The following is an 18,898-nucleotide window of genomic DNA, read 5'->3' as shown; positions in this document are numbered from 1 at the left end:
GAAACACTTAGACTGCTGAATAGGAAAGAACGATGATAAACATTCAGCTAAGACCTTTTTTTTTAATTAACAAAACAAACCTTTGGAAGCCATAAGGGTAGTCGAGATAAAATGAGAAACTGATTCAGGTGCAGGCAAGTTCCAGAAAGAAAACGAAGTTCTGCCTCGTCCTTAAGGGGAAAAATGCTACCATACTGGATAAATCATTGACTATTCGAATGCAGAGTTTTAAAAAAGAAAACAGGAAGTAAAATGGAATCAAGAGAGCATATGCAGGAAATCCTAGCTTTGAGAGTAATTTGAAGAATTGTGTGCAAATAAATTAGAAAATTTTGAGGGGCGCCTGGGTGGCGCAGTCGGTTAAGCGTCCGACTTCAGCCAGGTCACGATCTCGCGGTCCGTGAGTTCGAGCCCCGCGTCAGGCTCTGGGCTGATGGCTCAGAGCCTGGAGCCTGTTTCCGATTCTGTGTCTCCCTCTCTCTCTGCCCCTCCCCCGTTCATGCTCTGTCTCTCTCTGTCCCAAAAATAAATAAACGTTGAAGAAAAAAAAAATTTTTTTTAAAAATTTGAAAATTTTGAGAAATTACTTTTTAAAAGAAATCGAATGACCTAACTGATTCAAGAAGGGGAATGAAAATCGAAACAGACTAATACATGCAAATGACATTCAGGAAGTTACAGAATCCCAATTAAATACACGGAAACAAAACAGATAAAGAGCAGATGATTTTATGGCTACTTTTTTTTCCCCCCAAAGGACTAGCGACGCATTGCTATTGGGAGATTAGATTGAGTTCTGTTGACTAGACAACCCAAAATGATAGTGGCTGAAAGAGGTTCATGTCTCTCCCATACAAAAACAGTCCAGATGTAGAAGTCCAGGAAATCCAGAAAGTCCGGGGCCGGTCTGGAAACTGCACAGATTTGCCAGGTTCCTGTTAGCAGCCCTTCCCCCACAGCTGGGATCTAAGCCGGCCAGAGCTCCAGCCATCTCACCTGCATTCCAAGCTGTAGGACGGAGAAGGGAACATGGAAGTAAAGGGCATGCATGCGACAGCTATTTTTCACGTAGCTTCCTAAAACCTACCGTACAACTTTCTGCTTGCGTTGTCTCAGCCAGAACTTAGTCTAAGACCTCACCTAGGGAACTGAGAAATAGCCTCGTTCTTCAAGGCGGCCGGCTAACATTCCGAGATTCTCACGTCAAGGAAGTAAGGGAGATTAGACATTGAGGTAGATGACAACGGTCACCACGTGTAGATATTATTTAAACTGTTCTAGTTAGTGGATTAAAAAAAAAAGCCTACAAACTCATTGACATAAAAACTTGACAAAGATACCCCCACAGCCACCAAGGAAATGAAATCTGATAACTGTCTCAGACAGCTATAACAAAATACTACAGGCTGGGTGACTTAAACGGAAAGCATTTATTTTTCACACTTCTGGAGGCTGAGAAATCCAAGATCAAGAAGCTAGGCTGATTGGGTTCCAGGTGAGAACCCTCTTCCTTGTTTGCACTGCACAAACCAGACTCACGCTGCGCTTTTGTACCTGGAAAGAGATGACACGAAGGACCGGTGGGCTGTCACAGTTGTAAAAGACTAAGTCAAGGCCATTCACTGAATGCGTGTCAATTTCTACCTCCAGCCACCCCCAGACTTGGTTGCTTAAAACTGCTACCAATGATTACACTTACAATACACTTAACCTCCACGGGCTGGAGGTTCTTGTAGTCAGGGCTGCAGGTGGCTGAACCCGGTCCTGCCTTCTCCTGTCTCTTTAACACCTGGAGAGTCAGCGAGCCCTGCCTGGTCCGGGATGGGCTCACCCATGAGTCCGGAGGTTGGCAGGCTATTGCCTGGAGTCCCTCCTCCTCTTGGCAGATAAGCTCAGCCTCTTTCACGTGGTTGCTCAGGTTATGAGGGAACCAAGAGGGGACCAGGTTGCAATGCACCTGGCTCTTTTCAAGCATCTGCTTCGGTGACATTTGTGAAATCACTTGGCCAAGGCCAGATCCAAGGGAGAGACAAATACATTCCACCTCTTGACGGGAGAAGCTTCAAAGTTACGAATGCAAAAGCAGACAAACACGTGGGATGAGAGACATTTGGGGCAAATTTTGCAATCTATCAGAAGAAACTTGTGGCTTAAGGTCTCAGCAACTAGGGGCGCCTGGGTGGCTCCATCGGCTAAGCGTCCGACTTCAGCTCAGGTCATGATCTCAGGGTTCCTGGGTTCGAGCCCCGTGTCAGGCTCTCTGCTGACAGCTCAGAGCCTGGAACCTGCTACAGATTCTGTGTCTCCCTCTTTCTCTGCCTCTCCCCCACTCACACTCTCTCTCTCTCTCAACAACAACAAAAAAAAGTGTCAACATTGAAACTAAGGGAGGGAGATTCAGACACCCTGAGTCCTTGGCGTGTGGCAGATTCAGGCCTAGCTTCTCCCTGGAGACCAGGTCTATTAGAACTGTCCACATCAGTAATTGCACTCTCTCTGCCCACAGACAGCCTCGGGCCCTGGGCCTCTGTGTCACCTGAGCCTCACCCCCCACCTCTCTTAGCCCCACACCTCATGCCCACCTGTATGGCCAGTCTGCTTCTCCCGACTCCCAGGGAAGGAAAGACTCATCAGGCAGCTGGACGTAGACAAGCGGGAAACTCCAAAGACCTTGCATCCCAATTCCCTTCTTCCTGGGAGTAAGGGAGACAAGAAAGTGTTGTTTAGGAAGGTGTTTGATGAGCATGTTAACGAGCATGCGGTCAAGAGAATCAGTCAGGCTGCTTGAATTTACCCTGAGCGTCTCTGGACAGGTAAAAGGGGTCCCTCCCGTGCTACTCTAGGAGTCAGGCGTCTCTTCACTGCAGTGCACAGGCAGTGCTCTCAGTCCTCAGAGCTCATTCCGGCATGTCTGGAGGCGGGGGTTCCGGAGACAACGGCCAAGAAAGAATTCTTGAGACGTTTTTGGTGCAAAAAGGTGATTTTATTATAGCACAGGGACAGGACCTGGGGACAGAAAAGAGCCGCCCTAGGATTGTGAGGAGTGACTGATTACATAAGATTTTCTTTCCCATGGAGGTGGGGGTCCCAGGGAACTGAGTCTACAGGTTTCTGGGGATGGTGTTTTTCTTGTAAATTACTAAGACAGTTGCAAACTGATGAAGAGTCATGTCCCGTGTCCCGCATGACCGTGATCTCTAGCAGTTAATCATTTGTTTTTCCCTTCCCTTTGTTTTTGGGCATCAGGGGCGCCTGAGGAATGTCACACAGATCCCACTCCAGAGGAGGCGGTGTAGGGTGTTAGCTTGTGCTCCGCCTTCGTTTCCCTTTTGCTCCCTCATCAGCTCTCCTTCCCACCTGCCTTGCGTCTCAGCCTGTGTCTCTTTTCTCCAATCCGAGGACGGGACTGATTTTTCTTTGACATCTTGGTGCCAATCCTAAATGCCTGCTTTAGTTTACTGGACACCCAGGGTCCATAAAATATATCAAGTGAAGTTTAAAAATAGAAAATTCCACCCTCTATGGGACAGATCTATGTCTGATTTTATTTACAAGAGGATACGTGAGGCCACCTTTCTGGGTCTCCCTTTCCTGGAGAGTAATACGGGGCCATAATCCCAGGCTGTTGTGAGAAGTGCTCAGGTACAGAACACCAGCTATGTAACACAACAGATTGGGTTTTTCTGTTAATTTAACAATTGCAAAGCACTTTCCTATTGACCTGCTAAAGACGAATTCTTGGACCGCCATCATGTAATCTTTGCGGGACCCTGGGTAATTCAACCCCTTCTCTGGGCCTCCATCACTCCAGAAAAAGTCCTAATTCCGTTGTAGAGACGACAAAGAAAAGCATTCACTACTGTGGGGGACTCGGCCCAGATCGGTGGTTCTCAACGCCTGCAGCCCACGGTGTGATCTAGAGAGATTTTTCCCGACACACCTAAGCCGGCCTGCCCCGGGCAAATCACAAAGGGATGTGAGCCCGGGGAGCCCAGGCCCAGGGTTGACATCTTGAGCTCCTATAGTGACACTGAAGGGGCCTCTCCCCCGGAGGGATCATTTCTTTGGTCTTACCCAGGTCCCCCCACCCCAGGAGCCACAGGGATGGTGGAGCACCCCCTTCTCTCCTGAGGCCTGTCCTGGGGGAGTTCAAGGTCCCACCCGCCATCACCCCTTCCCCTCGAGCCTGTCGTGTGCGCCACCCGTGGGGCGGGCAGGCGCCCGAGCGCGGCCAGCAGGACCGGCCCCCCCCCGCCCCGCCGGCGCCCCTCGGCGCAGACTCCACCGCCGTCCGGAGCCGGGGAGACCTCGCGAGACCGGATTCCGAGTCCGCGGCCGCGGCGCAGCGTCCGCCCCTCCGAGCACTGCCCCGCCTCCGGCCGCCGGAGCCCCGCCCACCGCGCCGGCCCCGCCCCCTTCAGCCGCCCGCCGGCGGCTCCTGCCGCCTCCCGGCCGCTCCCGGTTTTCCTCGTTTCCTTCAATGGGCGAGCGCTCCCGCAAAGGAGCTGATCCTGGGGGAGTCTTCAGGGGATGCAGATGGAGACCCCGGGTCTGAGGCGGGCAGAGCGGAAAGAAGTGAGGCGAGTAAACAGACCCCCGCAGGGTGGGGTGGGCCGGGAACCACCGACCCCTCCTAGCCTTGTCCTGGGGGGGCTGCAGCCGCCGGGCTTTCCGGAGAAAGCCTGCCAACGGAACAGTACAAAACTACCTGCGCACCCAACCCCCAGATCTTTAAAAGTTAACATCTGACTGTGTTTGCTTCGGATTGTGTTTAGGGAAATAACAGGTGACAGGCTTTTATTAAAAATATGAAAAGGGACTTTACGAAATATTAGATGCAGCGTGACATCATTTAAATGAAGTTTTAAGGACAGGCAAAACCGCATTAAACGCTGTCTTGCTGCGCCCACCGCGTGCATCTAACCTTTTGTCACTCGCTCTTTCCCCCGCGGGGTATTGATTCTGTTTATCTATGTAGATACAAACAGTTGAGTCCATTGTATTGAAAGAATAAATCGTTTGTATTCCTGTGTTCTCTGTTGCTGAACGTTTAGGCTGTTTATTTGCCCAGTGGGGATATTGGTGGAGAGCGGGCGGGCTCTGACGCTGGCATCTCCTGGTGTTTCTAAGATGTTTTTAAGACGCTTCCGTGCTGCTGCGTCTAACCTACCTAAATCCTGACACTGTAGAGTACTTCTCCGCAGTGTGCATAGTTTTGCACCCTCCCAGTGACAGACTCTCAAATTCCAAGTTGTTAAGTGCTGCCAGATACTCTTCCTGGTGGCTTCAGCATCTAGAGTCCTGCACCAGCGGGAGAGTTCTTATGTCCCCTGAAGCCGTCAGCGCTTGCTTCTATCTAGCTTTATAATTTGTGCCAAATAGGGAGTAAAATGACACCTCATTGTGTTACCTGTCCATTTTGAGGAGTTGTAAATCTCTAAATGATTGCTAGCATTTCCGTTTTTTCATCTGTCTTCTACCAGATGACACCGTTTGTCGATTTCTCTGTTGAGTCAGTTACATGTTTTTGTTGATTTCTCAGATGTTGATATAGTTTAGCTGTTAACTCTTTTCTTGGTTTTTTTTTTTTTTTTAAATTTTTTTTTTTTTTTAACGTTTATTTATTTTTGGGACAGAGAGAGACAGAGCATGAACGGGGGAGGGGCAGAGAGAGAGGGAGACACAGAATCGGAAACAGGCTCCAGGCTCTGAGCCATCAGCCCAGAGCCCGACGCGGGGCTCGAACTCCCGGACCGCGAGATCGTGACCTGGCTGAAGTCGGACGCTTAACCGACTGCGCCACCCAGGCGCCCCACTTTTCTTGGTTTTTGATATTTCAAGTGTCTTCTCACAAACACGGTAACTTTGTCATAGATTCTTAATTGAACTGGAAGCCTTAAGTTTAACGTAATCGAAAGTATTAATTCTGATCGATGCCAATGGAATCTCCTTCAAGTATTCATGTGTTTGTTTGTTTGTTTACTGTTTATTTCAAACCTCAGAGTTTACCCTACACTCTTCGGCATTTAATTTAATTCAACTGGATCCCACCTTTGTAGGCGATGGAGGGTTGGGATCCAGTTTATTTTTGTCATTCAGTGAGTTTTCCCAGCACCACCTACAGACTATCTGTTCTTTCCCCATTGACATGCTTTGCCTCCTTTTCATACGTTCAGGCCCTGTAGCCACCCACGTCTCTCTCCGAGCTCTTATCTTCCGGTGTCTTATATTTCTTCGTCTCTTGCAAACGGGGCCGCAGCTTACATTCCAGTACACGTCTCTGTGCATATGTACAAGAATTTTTCCAGGGTGTATACCAAGAAGGAAAATTGTTGGGTGTTAGGGGATGCACACTTTCAACCGGACTCCGGACTGCCAAGTTGCCATGCCTTTTTTCCCCACATTCCTGCCGTTGAGGGTGTGAAATGATATCTCACTGTTGTTTTAATTTGCATTTACTTGCTTTTTGCAAATTACCTGTCATTTTGTAGTTTCCTCTTCTGCCAGTTGTCTGTTGGTATATCTTTGTCCAGTATTCTTTTGGGTTGTTTTTCTTACCTGGCTAATTTTTAAGAGGTTTTTATGAATTTTGGGTTCTAATTCTTAGTGAGGTAACAAATAGTTTCTATGAGTATATTGCTTGTCCCTTAATTGTGATTAGAATGGATCTTGTCCTATAGAAAATGTTAATTTCGGATTGTTCAAGTTGAATACCATATCCCTTAATCATTTTTTGGTTTTGTATCTGATTTAAGAAACTCTGCCCTTCCCCTGCGGTCATAAGTATTCTTATTTTCTACTAAAAATTTCAAAGATTTTCTTTTCTAATCTGTACCTTTATTGGATCTGGAACTTTTTGTGAGGAGTAGAACTATAATTTCCTTTTGGTTCTATATGAAAGGCAGTTACTCAGCCTGAGTTCTCAGTCTCTCTCCACCAACTTTTAGTATTACTTCTGCTGTATGCTGTGCGTGGCACCGTTTCTGGGCTTTTCTTTTATTGTACTGATTTCCTTGTGTATTTCTGAATCAGAGCTCTCTCCTCCGTTGGGGAAAGTAAATAGTCCTGCCAACAAAAGACACCTCCTCCCCCTCCCCGAAGGTTGGGGCCTCATAAACACACCATCAGCAGGGAAGGCTGATGTGGCATGGTTAGAGATTGGACTTCTCACTGTGACCTCACCCAGGATTCAGCTAGTGTAATCCTTCCACCCCAGTTGTTCAGCGACTTAGCAGGAGCCTTAATCTCTATAAAAGCCCCGTACGTGTGTGCTTGGTGGGGAGAGTGAGGGAGTGAAGCGGGGACAATCCTGTTCTCCGGATCTTCACATCCACGTGGTCTCGGAGGTGGAATCTCATCATGAAGGGTTGCCGTTTTTAGTTTTATTTGTTTAAACGTTAAGTATCTTCTTTAGAAATTAAAGCGTCACTAAGGCTTAACATATAATATGTTTACACCCCCATATGAGTGAGTTTATCTGATAGCTTTTAGGTGATAGATAAACCAGGGCCTTTTGAAAAAAACCAGAATGATGAAATATGGAAGGACTGAGCGGCCTCTGTCAGGAAGGGCAACTTTAAAACTATAGGCTAAAATAAAATTTAGAGGTTGTTTTTGATTTTAATTAATCGTGCCATTATTTCTCCTCTTTAATTTCCATGTATATGTATTTATGAGTTGATTATAGTATTTTCAGTGTTTCCTGTGCTTAATTATCCTGGTAATTGCCACCCACCCCATTCCAGCCAAGAATCTACTTAATAAAAAATCAACTTTATTGAGGAATCATTGATACACAACAAAATGCACCTGTATTAATTATATGATATACTAAAATTTATATACCCGTGTAGTTACCGTCATAATCAAGATACAGAATATTTCCATCAACCAGACAGTTTCCATGTGCCCCTTTGTACACAGTCCCCCGTCCCCCAGCCAACCACTGATCTGCTTTCTGTTAATAGCTTGGTTTTTCCATTCCGAAGATTTCACATGAATGGAATTTACATCGTGTATTCTTGTATCTGCTTTATTTTTCTCCATCTGTTTTTGAGATTCATCCATGTCATTGCACGCGTCCCGGCTTGTCCCCTTTTATTGCCGTGTGTCATTATATGGATACATGACATTAATTTATCTAGTCACCTGTTGACGGGCGTTTGGGTTGTTTGTAATCTATGAAATTGTGAAAAAAAACGAGATGTTTGTCTACAAGTCATGGTGTGGACATGTTTTCATTTCTCTTGGATGGAATCGCTGGGCTGTAGAAGGTGTTTGTTTAACTGTATAAGAACAACCATGCTGTCTTTCCAGAGCGGTCGTGCCATCGTCCCCTTTGTTCCACAATGTGTGGGGGTACTGGTTCCTGCATACCCTTGCTCACACCAGGTCGGCGTTTTTAATTTGGGGCATTCTGTCAGGTGTCAAGTGGTGTCTCGTTGTGATTTTGACCTTGTATTTCTGTAATAACTAATAATGTTTAGAATCTTTTCATGCACTATGAAAAGTACTATGTGCTACATCTCTTGAAAACTTTTCTTTTTCTTTTTTCTTTTTTTTTTTTTTTTTGCATTTTGTCTTCCTGAATGGTAAGTTTCTTTCTATTTTCTGGGTACAAGTCCTCTGCCAGACAGATGTATTACAAATATTTTCTTTCAGTCTGTGGTCTCTCTTTTCATTGTCTTAACTGTTTTTTGAAGGACAGAGATTTTTACTTTTAATGAGGTAAAGTTGTCATTTTATCATTAATGGTTCACGGGGTTTTTGTACTTTTTAAGTTTATTTTATTTTGGTGGGTGGTGGGGCAGAGAGAGAGGAGAGAGAGGGAGAGAGGGAGAGAGAGAATCCCAAGCAGGCTCTGCACCGTCACCCTGGAGCCCGACGAGAGCTCACAAACCATGAGACCGTGAGTGACCTGAGCCAAAATCAGGACTTGGACACTTAACTGACTGAGCTCCCCAGGCGCCCTGATTTTTTTTTTCTTTTGTATTCTTAAGAAATCTTTGCCTATCCTGAAGTATTGAAGATTTTCTTCTATGTTTTCTTTTAGAAGTTATGTAATTTTTATTTTTACATTGTCTGTGATCCATTTGAAGTGTAAGAGTTAAGAGTTTTTCTCCCCTTCAGGGATATCTAGTGGTTTGAGAACCATTTGTTGAAAAGATTGTTCTTTCCCTACTGACTAGCCTTGGCCCTTTGTCAAAATCAATTGACTGTAGATGTTTGGAACTGTTTCCCGGTACTCTGTTCTGTTCCATTGGTCTTTCTGTCTATCCTTCTACAAGTACATATTGACATACTGTCTTGACTACTACAGCTTTTTAATGAAATCTTAAAATTAGAAAGTAGTAAGTCCTTAGACTTTTCTTCTTCTTTTTTTTTAAAGATTGATTTGGCTGTCTCTGGCCCTTGGCATTTCCGTGTGAATTTAGAATCAGATTGCCAGTTTCTCCCCACCCCCCCCCAAAAGTGCCAGCTGTATTTTTTATTGGGATTGTATTAAAGCTATTATATCAGTTTGGAGAGAATTGAAGTTTCTCCCATTTATTTAGGTCTTACTGAATGTCAGTATTTATTTAGGTCTTACTTGATGTCAGAGGAGCATAAGGGAACTTTCTGGAGTGACAGAAATATTCTGTATCTTGGTTAGGGAAACAAGGGAACATACATTTGTCAAAACTTATCAAGCTGAACATTTAAATTATGTGTACTGTATGCAAGGGACTGCAGTGAAGTTGATCTAAAAAGTAGTAACAAAAATGACCTCCGTTATTCCACTTTTCTTTCATTCACGTGATTCATAATCATCAGAATCATTTGACTGACCCAGTTCTTTGCTGAAGGTTCTGCGTTGGTTCGTTACTGTCTCACTTACCCAACACCGCCCCAATCCAGGGGTAAATGCTGGCCTCGGTGACATGGCAGGACGGGGAGATGGGTGTACGGAGTGACAGCAGAGCATCTGAGTCCGAGACCATTGCATGTTTCCTGCAATCTCTTTCCTCTTTTTTAAAAAAAAATTTTAATGTTTATTTATTTTTGAGAGAGAGAGAGAGACAGAGCACCAGCAGGGGAGGGGAGGGGCAGAGAGAGAGAGAGACACAGAATCCGAAGCAGGCTCCAGGCTCTGAGCTGTCAGCACAGAGCCCCACGAGGGGCTCCAACTCACAGACCGCAAGGTCATGACCTGAGCCGAAGTCGGACGCTTAACCGACTGAGCCACCCGGACGCCCCAGTCTCTTTCCTCTTTTACCTGGACCAGACAGTCGGCTAAAGCTGTGCATCCTTACCTTGTTCCTTTCTGGTCACCGTCCATAATGTCACCTTCTGACAGTCCTCCCCATAGTCTGCCTGGTGCCTCCTCCCCTGAGGCCCCGGGTGCTGAAGATCACCCCCTTTACCATGCGCACGCCCACGGCGCCTGTGGGGGGGCCGGGGTGCGGGAAGGAAACGCCCTCTGCCTGGCCATGGCCCAGCCTTGACCCACTTGGAACTCTCTGGCAGCGTTGCGTCTTGAGGAGGTCTCTCCTGGGATTGTGGCTGGGTTCGTAGTTGGCACCAACCCCCTCGCCGTCACACACTCCTCCGCTCCTCTCTGTTTGCCACTTATCAGGCGCTAGTCTACCCCAGGACCTTGGCCCTATTTGTGGAGAAGACAGAGCCATCCGTAGGAACTGCACCAGCATGGAATCCGATTGATTTACCGTTCTATCCTGCCGAAATGCGGGAGACAAGGTGGTGAGGGTTTTGTCTTCACCAGTGGGAGGGCTTGCTTTGTTTTAGGAGCTGGAAGACAGAAACCTAAACTGAGTTCAGCTGATAATGTGTGAGCTGTCGGACTAGCTGTCGCCTGTGTGAATTATGTAATAATCCAAACTATCTCACAAACCTCCAACTCAGTCGAAACCATATTTGAAAACATGAGCGAAAATTACATTTATAACATAGGAGGCCCTTATGTTTTCTTCGGATAACAGAAAAGTATAAGAGAAAAATGCATTTGCTTGGGAACTTTTAATATTTAGCCTAGCAAATCTGGCCAACACAGAAATCTGATTAAATTTTACTAGTAAAATGGGGCGCCTGGGTGGCGCAGTCGGTTAAGCGTCCGACTTCAGCCAGGTCACGATCTCGCGGTCCGTGAGTTCGAGCCCCGCGTCAGACTCTGGGCTGATGGCTCAGAGCCTGGAGCCTGTTTCCGATTCTGTGTCTCCCTCTCTCTCTGCCCCTCGCCCGTTCATGCTCTGTCTCTCTCTGTCCCAAAAATAAATAAACGTTGAAAAAAAAAATTAAAAAAAAAATTTTACTAGTAAAGTAAAAACATGCATTTTGGTAAAAAAAAAGGGGCTTCTCTGCTATTTTGTTTTTTATACTCATATATAATACATAAGAAATTAAAAAAGCTTGAGGAGAACATTTTATTTCTACTAATAACCATTTTAAAGTTATATGCTAATCTAAGTCATATGTAGCTAATGGCTTCATAAATAAGAAATTCTGATAGAATCATACAGTAATACAATGAAAGCTTTATAAATGTCCATAAACCATACATATTTTAAGAAACCAATTCTAAGAGCCAGTATCAGGAATATGCTAATTGTAAAATCACATTTGTTTACATACATAAAATACATACATATTTTAGGGCAGCCAAAATATTCAGTATTTCCTTCTTATAAAGCAGGTGAGTGACTCCATAAGTTTAATCAGACCAGCAGCTTTGAGGAATTGCGCAGAAGAATCAGTGGTTGTTATAAAACAGACAGTAATCTAATAAAAATGTTTGGGGCGCCTGGGTGGCTCAGTCCAAGAGCGTCTAACTCCTGATTTTGGCCCAGGTCACGATCCTGGGGTCATGGGACTGAGCCCCACATCGAGCTCCTCGCTGAACCTAGAGTTGGTTTGAGATTCTCTCTCCCTCTCTCTCTCTCTCTCTCTGTGTCTCCCTCTGCCCCTACCCTGCTCACTCTCTAATAAAAAATAATGTTTAAGTGAGACAAGCAAAAAACAAATCCGAGTATGTCCTGTGACAAATGATGGAAAATATACTCACAGAGTTAGTTAACAAAATTTAAAAGCTGGGATTTAATGCAGAAAAGTAAATACGGGTCTTCATTTTGTAAGCGGGCCTCCCTGGGCACTTGGGAAGAAACAGACACAGGGTCCCGAGGGCCCGCCCCGTCTGGTCGGCTCCGTGGGCGGCCCTCCGGCAGCCCGCGGCCGCCCTCTGGTGGACGACGCTGGGAACACACAGAAAACCCCCCCCCGTTCCAGCCTCCCTCCCCTCCTTGTGCCAGGGAGTAGGATGCCCGCGCTTGGCCTTGTTGAAGCCCTGCCCCTTGACGTCCTCGTGTCACACCCGTTTCGCTTGCGGTCTCGAAGAATCGGCTTACTGTCTCTCGGAGGCTCCCTTTGGCTGCAGACCTCATTCTGAGTTTTACCTTTTGAAAAGGCGCCCCGTGTGCGTCCCGGAGCAGGGTTTTGGCCATGCTGGGTGCGGTGGGGAAGGCCTCTGATACATCGGTGGAGATGTGGGGTGGCCGACGAAGGTGGGCTGGAGGAAGGGGTTGCCGACGTGGAGGGAAACTTCTGGAAGCTCAGAGGACGGCGATGGAGCAGCATGTACTGAATATATGCGAACGAACAGGTTTTATTGTGCCCCGTGCCGCGGAGAGAGGAGCTCCGCGAGCAGTGGGGGGGGGGGGGGGGGGCGCTCTTTCCCTCGGGCAGGCCCCCTCTACTCGCATTACGAGTCCACCGTCAGTCCTAAAGGCCACACCAAGCCCCCCGCGTGGAGGCAGGGCCACCCGGCTCCGCCACGGCTCCGTGGCGTGGACCACGTGGACCACCAGGCAAGCCCATCGACGGGTTTGATTACTGATAAGCAATACTTTTGAAACGCGGCGAACATTCCAGGATGGCTCCCTTTTGAGGAATATATTGGCCGGCTTCCCTGCCTCTTGGACTGTCAGGCGGGGCGGAAGGAGCCCTGAGACCCCAGGGAGACCAGCACCCCTCCCCGGGAGCGGTCTCTCTAATGAGGCAGTGGGGTCTCCAGCTGCGGGACTGTTGTCCCCTCGATTTCTTCCTTGGACTTAAAAATTCAAGACAGTTCTATTTTATGATGATACCAAGGCCCGGATTGGAATCATCCGCGAGGACACTGGCAGTTTATGGACAACATTTTGTGGATGGTTGAAAAGTGAGTTGTGATTTAGTTGGACTACCTACCTCCCGTGCTTTTGTCTCAAGCTCTTAACCCTCTAGGTGGTGGATATTTCCTTTTCCCAGGGGGCTTTGGGGCTCCCTCAGGTTCCTGTGTAAATCGGCCCTATTACCTTCCAGAACTGCAACTTGTACTCACATTTCCAGGCGTGTGGGGAAGAGAGGGCACTGATGTTTCTGTACCCTCCCCTTCCCCCAACCCCCTGCCCACCTGTTTTTTGAACCTTTGCTCATAGGATCCCAGGCCCCCCCCCCCACCTTTGTAGAAGCTGATGAATGACAACATCAAAGCCACTGTGGATCTGAAGTTAGGTAGACTAACCAAGTGACAAACCTTATCAAACTACAAATCACAATAAACGATAAAAGAAATTTTCTTATGAATCAAACGGAAGCCCCGCGATGTTTCAGTGACAGTTGTCCTCGTTAGGGAGTCCCACTCTGGGAGTCTGTTGCCACACTGTTTTGACCCAGGGAAGTTCAGTGTGGAGGTCTGAACACGGAGGGAATGACCGAACCCACGCGCCTGCCCCGAGCCTTTCTGCCCCGACCTGAGCGAGAGGAAGCCCAGAAGGAGGGGTTTATGGAGACCTTCCTGTGAAAGTAAAGGCATGTGGATAAATGTTTAATAGCTCTCAGGAAACAATAAGAACACACACACACTCAAAAACAAAATCGTCCCTTCCATTTGTAATGCTTGCCCACTTCTGTGGTCAAACGACCCCCACTGTGGTTGATTTCAGACTGCGGTGGTGCCCGAGTGTGGAGTTGGGAGGGGGTGCGTCGCAGCACAACGTGTGTTACCACCACACCGACGCAGGACAGGTGAGCAACCCCGGGGGGGGGGGGCGTAAGCCGAAGAGTCATCGGGAGACATATGGGAGCTGTTAACCTTGCCTTTTATATTGTAAGTTTATAGAATTTAATTTTTTTTAATGTTTATTTTTAAAAGAGAGAGAGAGAGTGAGCACGAGCAGGGGAGGAGCAGAGACAGAGGGAGACAGAATCCGAAGCAGGCTCTGAGCTGTCAGCACAGAGCCTGACGCAGGGCTCGAACCCACGAACAGCAAGATCATGACCTGAGTCGAAGTCGGATGCTTAACCGACTGAGCCACCCAGGGGCTCCTAGAATTTAATTTTTAATAATCAATGCATTCCAACGGCCAGCTCACAAAAGGCCCGCAAGCTTGGCCACAGGCTCTGGTGAGCTGGTCCCCGCCCACCGTCCGTAAGTACCTCTCTGCCCGGAGCCGTCTTCCCACTCCGTGTGAACGGCCAACTCCTGGGACGTGGGGACGCTCTTGACTCCCAGGTTGTGGCCAAGAAACCCAAACCTCTGGGACCTTAAGCAGATTGTCAACAACCGATGATGGCCAGGAAGCGCTGGAACAGGTGTCAGAACCCCCACCTCCCGGAAGCTCGCTCCCTGCCTGCGCCGGTTCTGTCCCCCGCATCCTGGTACCCTGACGGCAGGTTCTTCCGGCAGGTTCTCCTTGGGGCATCCGATTCCCGAGGCAGCCGCCCTCTGGCGGCTCGGCCTTCGCACTGCAGCTCTTTCCTGGAGGAGGACCCGGAGGAGGACCCGAGGCCAGCCAAGGGGACCCGCAGTGTGAATCCAGCTCTCCTCCCGGGCCGATGCTGGAGGCGGTTTTCAGGTCAGATGGGTTCTGGGGAGAACGAAGCCTTTGTCCCCCTGGTGGATCCCGAGGGAGCCGGCCAGTGATGCAGGAGGTGGAGGGAGCTGAGGACCAAACCTGAGTTTAGCGGGAGCGGCAGTGACAGCAGGGGCCCAGTGGGACCCCGGACTCCAGCTGACCCTTCCTGGGTCCTGCCTGCCGTGGCCGAGGCTTCCGCACGCGTCCCCGTCCCTGGGCCCCTCTGGGATGTCTACTGAAGAACCTACCTGCAGGTGTGGAAAGAGCAGTATATGACTGCAGAAGTATGGGTTGGATGCCTCAGGACCCAGTATTTCCCCCTTTATACTCTCCTCTACCTCAATCATCCCCTTGGTGACCTCACCCAGGTTCATGGCTTTAAAGGCCATCCATATACCAGTAATGCCCCGATTTAGAGTTCCACCTTAATTCGACTCCGTCCTGCCCCAAACCACTCTCCTCAGAGCCACCAGCCCTCTCCATGGTACTTGCCAAGGGGCTCAGAACTCAGGCCTCTGCCCAGTCCGTCACTTGGGCAGCGGCATTTGAACGTCGCTTGTTAAGTAATCTCACGGACTCAGAATTTCTGACTAAACTCACAACTAAGAGCTGGTTCTTCGAAGTAATTCATAAAATGGATAACCCCCAGTGAGATTTATCAAAAAGAAAAGAGAAAGGACCCAAATAAAACCACAAAGGAAAGGGGAGAGATCACAACCAACACCTGAGAAATACAAACAATTATAAGAGAATATTATGAAAAATTATATGCCAACAAACTGGGCCATGGAAGAAATGAACAAATTCCTAGAAACTCACAAACTACCAAAAGTGAAACAGGAAGAAATAGAAAATTTGAACAGACCCATAACCAGGAAAGAAATTGAACCAGTAATCAAAAATCTCCCAACAAATGAGAATCCTGGGCCAGATGGCTTCCCAGGGGATTTGTATCAGACATTTAAAGAAGAGTTAATGCCTATTCTCAAACTGTTCCAAAAAATAGAAGTGGAAGGAAAACTTCCAAACTCATTTTACGAAGCCAGCATTACCTTGATTCCCAAATCAGACAAAAACCCTGCTATAGATTACAGGCCAATATCATGGATGCAAAAATTCTCACCAAGATACGAGCAAATTGAATCCAACAGTACATTAAAAGAATTATTCATCATGATCAACTGGGATTTATTCCGGGGCTTACCAGGCTGCTTCAATATTTGCTAATCAATCAACGTGATACACCAAATTAACAAAAGAAAGGATAAGAACCATAAGGTCTTGTTAATAGATGCAGAGAAAGCATTTGACAAAATACAGCATCCATTCTTAATAAAAATCTTCAACAAAGTAGGGACAGAGAGAACATTACTCAACATCATCAAAAGCCATATAGGAAAGACCCACAGATGATATCATCCTCAGTGGGGAAATAAGAGTCTTTACCCTACAATTAGGAACAAGACAAGGATGTCCACTCTCACCATTACTATTTAACATTGTACTGGAAGTCTTAGCCTCAGAAACTGGACGACAAGAAGAAATAAAACACATCCAAATCAGCAAGGAAGAAGTCAAACCTTCACAATTTGCAGATGACATGGTATTCTATGTAGAACACCTGAAAGACTCTACCCCAAAATTGCTAGAACTAATACATGAATTCAGCAAAGTTGCAGGATATAAAATCAACATACAGAAATCGGTTGCATTTCTATACACCAATAACACAGCAGCAGAAAAAGAAATCAAGAAGTTGATCTCATTTGCAATTGCCCCCAACACAACCAGATACCTAAGAATAAACCTAACCAAAGAGGTAAAAGATCTGTACTCTGAAAACTATAGAACATTTATGAAAGAAACTGAAGACACAAAGACATGGAGAAACATTCCATGCTCATGGATTGGAACAACAAATATTGTTAAAATAGCTATACTACCCAAAGCAATCTACACATCTAATGCAATCCCCATCAAAATACCACCAGCATTTTTCACAGACAGAGCTATAACAAATAATCCTAAAATTTGTATGGAATCCCAAAAGATCTCAAATAGCCAAAGCAATCCTGGAAAAAAAAAAAAAAATGGAGGCATCAGGATTCCGGATTTCAAGCTCGATTATAAACCTACAGTCATCCAGACCGTATGGTGCTGGCACAGAAACAGACACGTGGATCAATGGAACAGAATACAAAGCCCAGAAACGGACCCACAACGATATGGCCAAGTCCCCTTCGCCAAAGCAGGAAAGAAGATCCATCAGAAAAAAAGTCTCTTCAACAAATGGTGGTGGGAAAACTGAACAGCAAAACATGCAGAAGACTGAAACTAGACCACTTTCTTACACCACACACAAAATATATTCAAAAATATATTCAAAAGATCTAAATGTAAGACAGGAAGCCATCAAACTCCTCGAGGAGAATAAGGCAGCAACCTCTTTGACCTTGGCTGGAGCGATTGTACACATCGCCAGAGGCAAGGGCAACATCAAGATAAAAAAGCTTCCAGGGGCGCCTGGGTGGCCCAAGTTGGTTAGACATCCGCTCTGGATTTCGGCTCAGGTCATGAGCTCACAGTTCGTGGGTTTGAACCCTGCGTCGGGCTCTCCGCTGACCGCGTGGAACCAGCTTGGGATTCTCTCTCTCCCTGTCTCTCTCTGCGCTTGCCCCACTTGTGCTTGTGTTTGCTCTCAAATAAACTTAAAAAAAAAAAAAGATAAAAAGCTTCTGCACAGCAAAGGAAACAATCACCAAACTAAAAGGCAGCCTACAGAATGGGACAAAGATATTTGCAGATGACATATCTGATAAAGGGTTAGTATCCAAAATCTATAAAGGACGTAGCAGACTCAACACCCAAAAAACAAATAATCCAGTGAAGAAATGGGCAGAAGACACAAACAGACACTTCTCCAAAGAAGACATCCAGATGGCCAACAGACACATGAAAAGATGCTCAACATCACTCATCATCAGGGAAATACAAAGCAAAACCACACTGAGATACCACCTCACACCAGTCAGAGTGGCTAAAATTAAGAACTCAGGAAACAACAGATGTTGGCAAGGATGTAGAGAAAGGGGAACACTTTTGTACTGGTGGTGGGAATGCAAACTGGTGCAGCTGCTCTGGAGAACACTATGGAGGTTCTTCAACAAGTTAAAAATAGAACTACCCTACAATCCAGCAATTGCCTTACTAGGTATTTATCCAAAGGATACAAAAATACAGATTGGGAGGGGTACCTGCACCCTGGTGTTTACAGCAGCATTATCAACAATAGCCAAACTATGGAGAGAGCCCAAATGCCCACTGACTGACGGATAAAGAAGATGTGGCGTATAAATACAAAGGAATATTGCTTAGCCATCAGAAAGAAGTCTTGCCTTTTGCAACGAGCTAGAGTGGATTAGCTAACTGAAATAAGTCAGGGAGAGACAAATACCATATGATTTCCCATATATGTGGAATTTTAAAAACAAAACAGATGAACATGTCAGAGGGGGAAACAAAAGAGAGAGGGGGAAACAAACTATAAGAGACTCAAAGATAGAAAACAAACAGGTTAATGGAGGGAGGGGGGTGGGGGCTGGGCTAGATGGGTGATGGGTACTAAGGAGGGAACCTGTTGGAATGAGCACTGGGTGTTGTATGGAAGCGATGAATCAATGAATTCTACTCCTGAGAACAATATTGCAATGTATGTTAAGTAGAATTTCAATAAAAATTTGAAAAGAGAAAATATATATTTATACTTATATTCATTTCCATATATTAAAATCTGAAAGCTATCAAAAAAAAAAGAGTTGAAGGTATCATTTAAATATAATGGAGATACCAAAACTTAACGAATATTATCTGAAAGGACAAACAACAGCTTAATTAAAACCAAGAATTAAAAAGTGATTTCTGCTAAATTATTTAACTTTACTTTGGAAATTCTCAGCAAATGCAGTACAAAAAAGGAAATACAATGCTTGGTATTGACATTGAGAAAAAAAAAC

At 46.3% G+C, this 18,898-nt stretch overlaps 1 long non-coding RNA gene across 1 annotated transcript; it reads right to left on the bottom strand.

The window, feature by feature from the left end:
• Positions 1–879: 879 nt before the first annotated feature.
• Positions 880–4,079, bottom strand: LOC115515043. The gene is made up of 3 exons (XR_003969117.1): positions 2,795–4,079; positions 2,583–2,693; positions 880–1,008 (listed from the first exon to the last, which is right to left on the bottom strand). It is a non-coding gene; the product is annotated as an uncharacterized LOC115515043 (long non-coding RNA).
• Between the last annotated feature and the right edge of the window lie 14,819 nt (positions 4,080–18,898).

The sequence above is a fragment of the Lynx canadensis genome, chromosome B2, assembly GCF_007474595.2.
Source record: "Lynx canadensis isolate LIC74 chromosome B2, mLynCan4.pri.v2, whole genome shotgun sequence".
Taxonomy (NCBI): domain Eukaryota; kingdom Metazoa; phylum Chordata; class Mammalia; order Carnivora; family Felidae; genus Lynx; species Lynx canadensis.
Note: the sequence above shows the minus strand (reverse complement) of the source record. Positions and strands in the feature narration are given on the sequence as shown.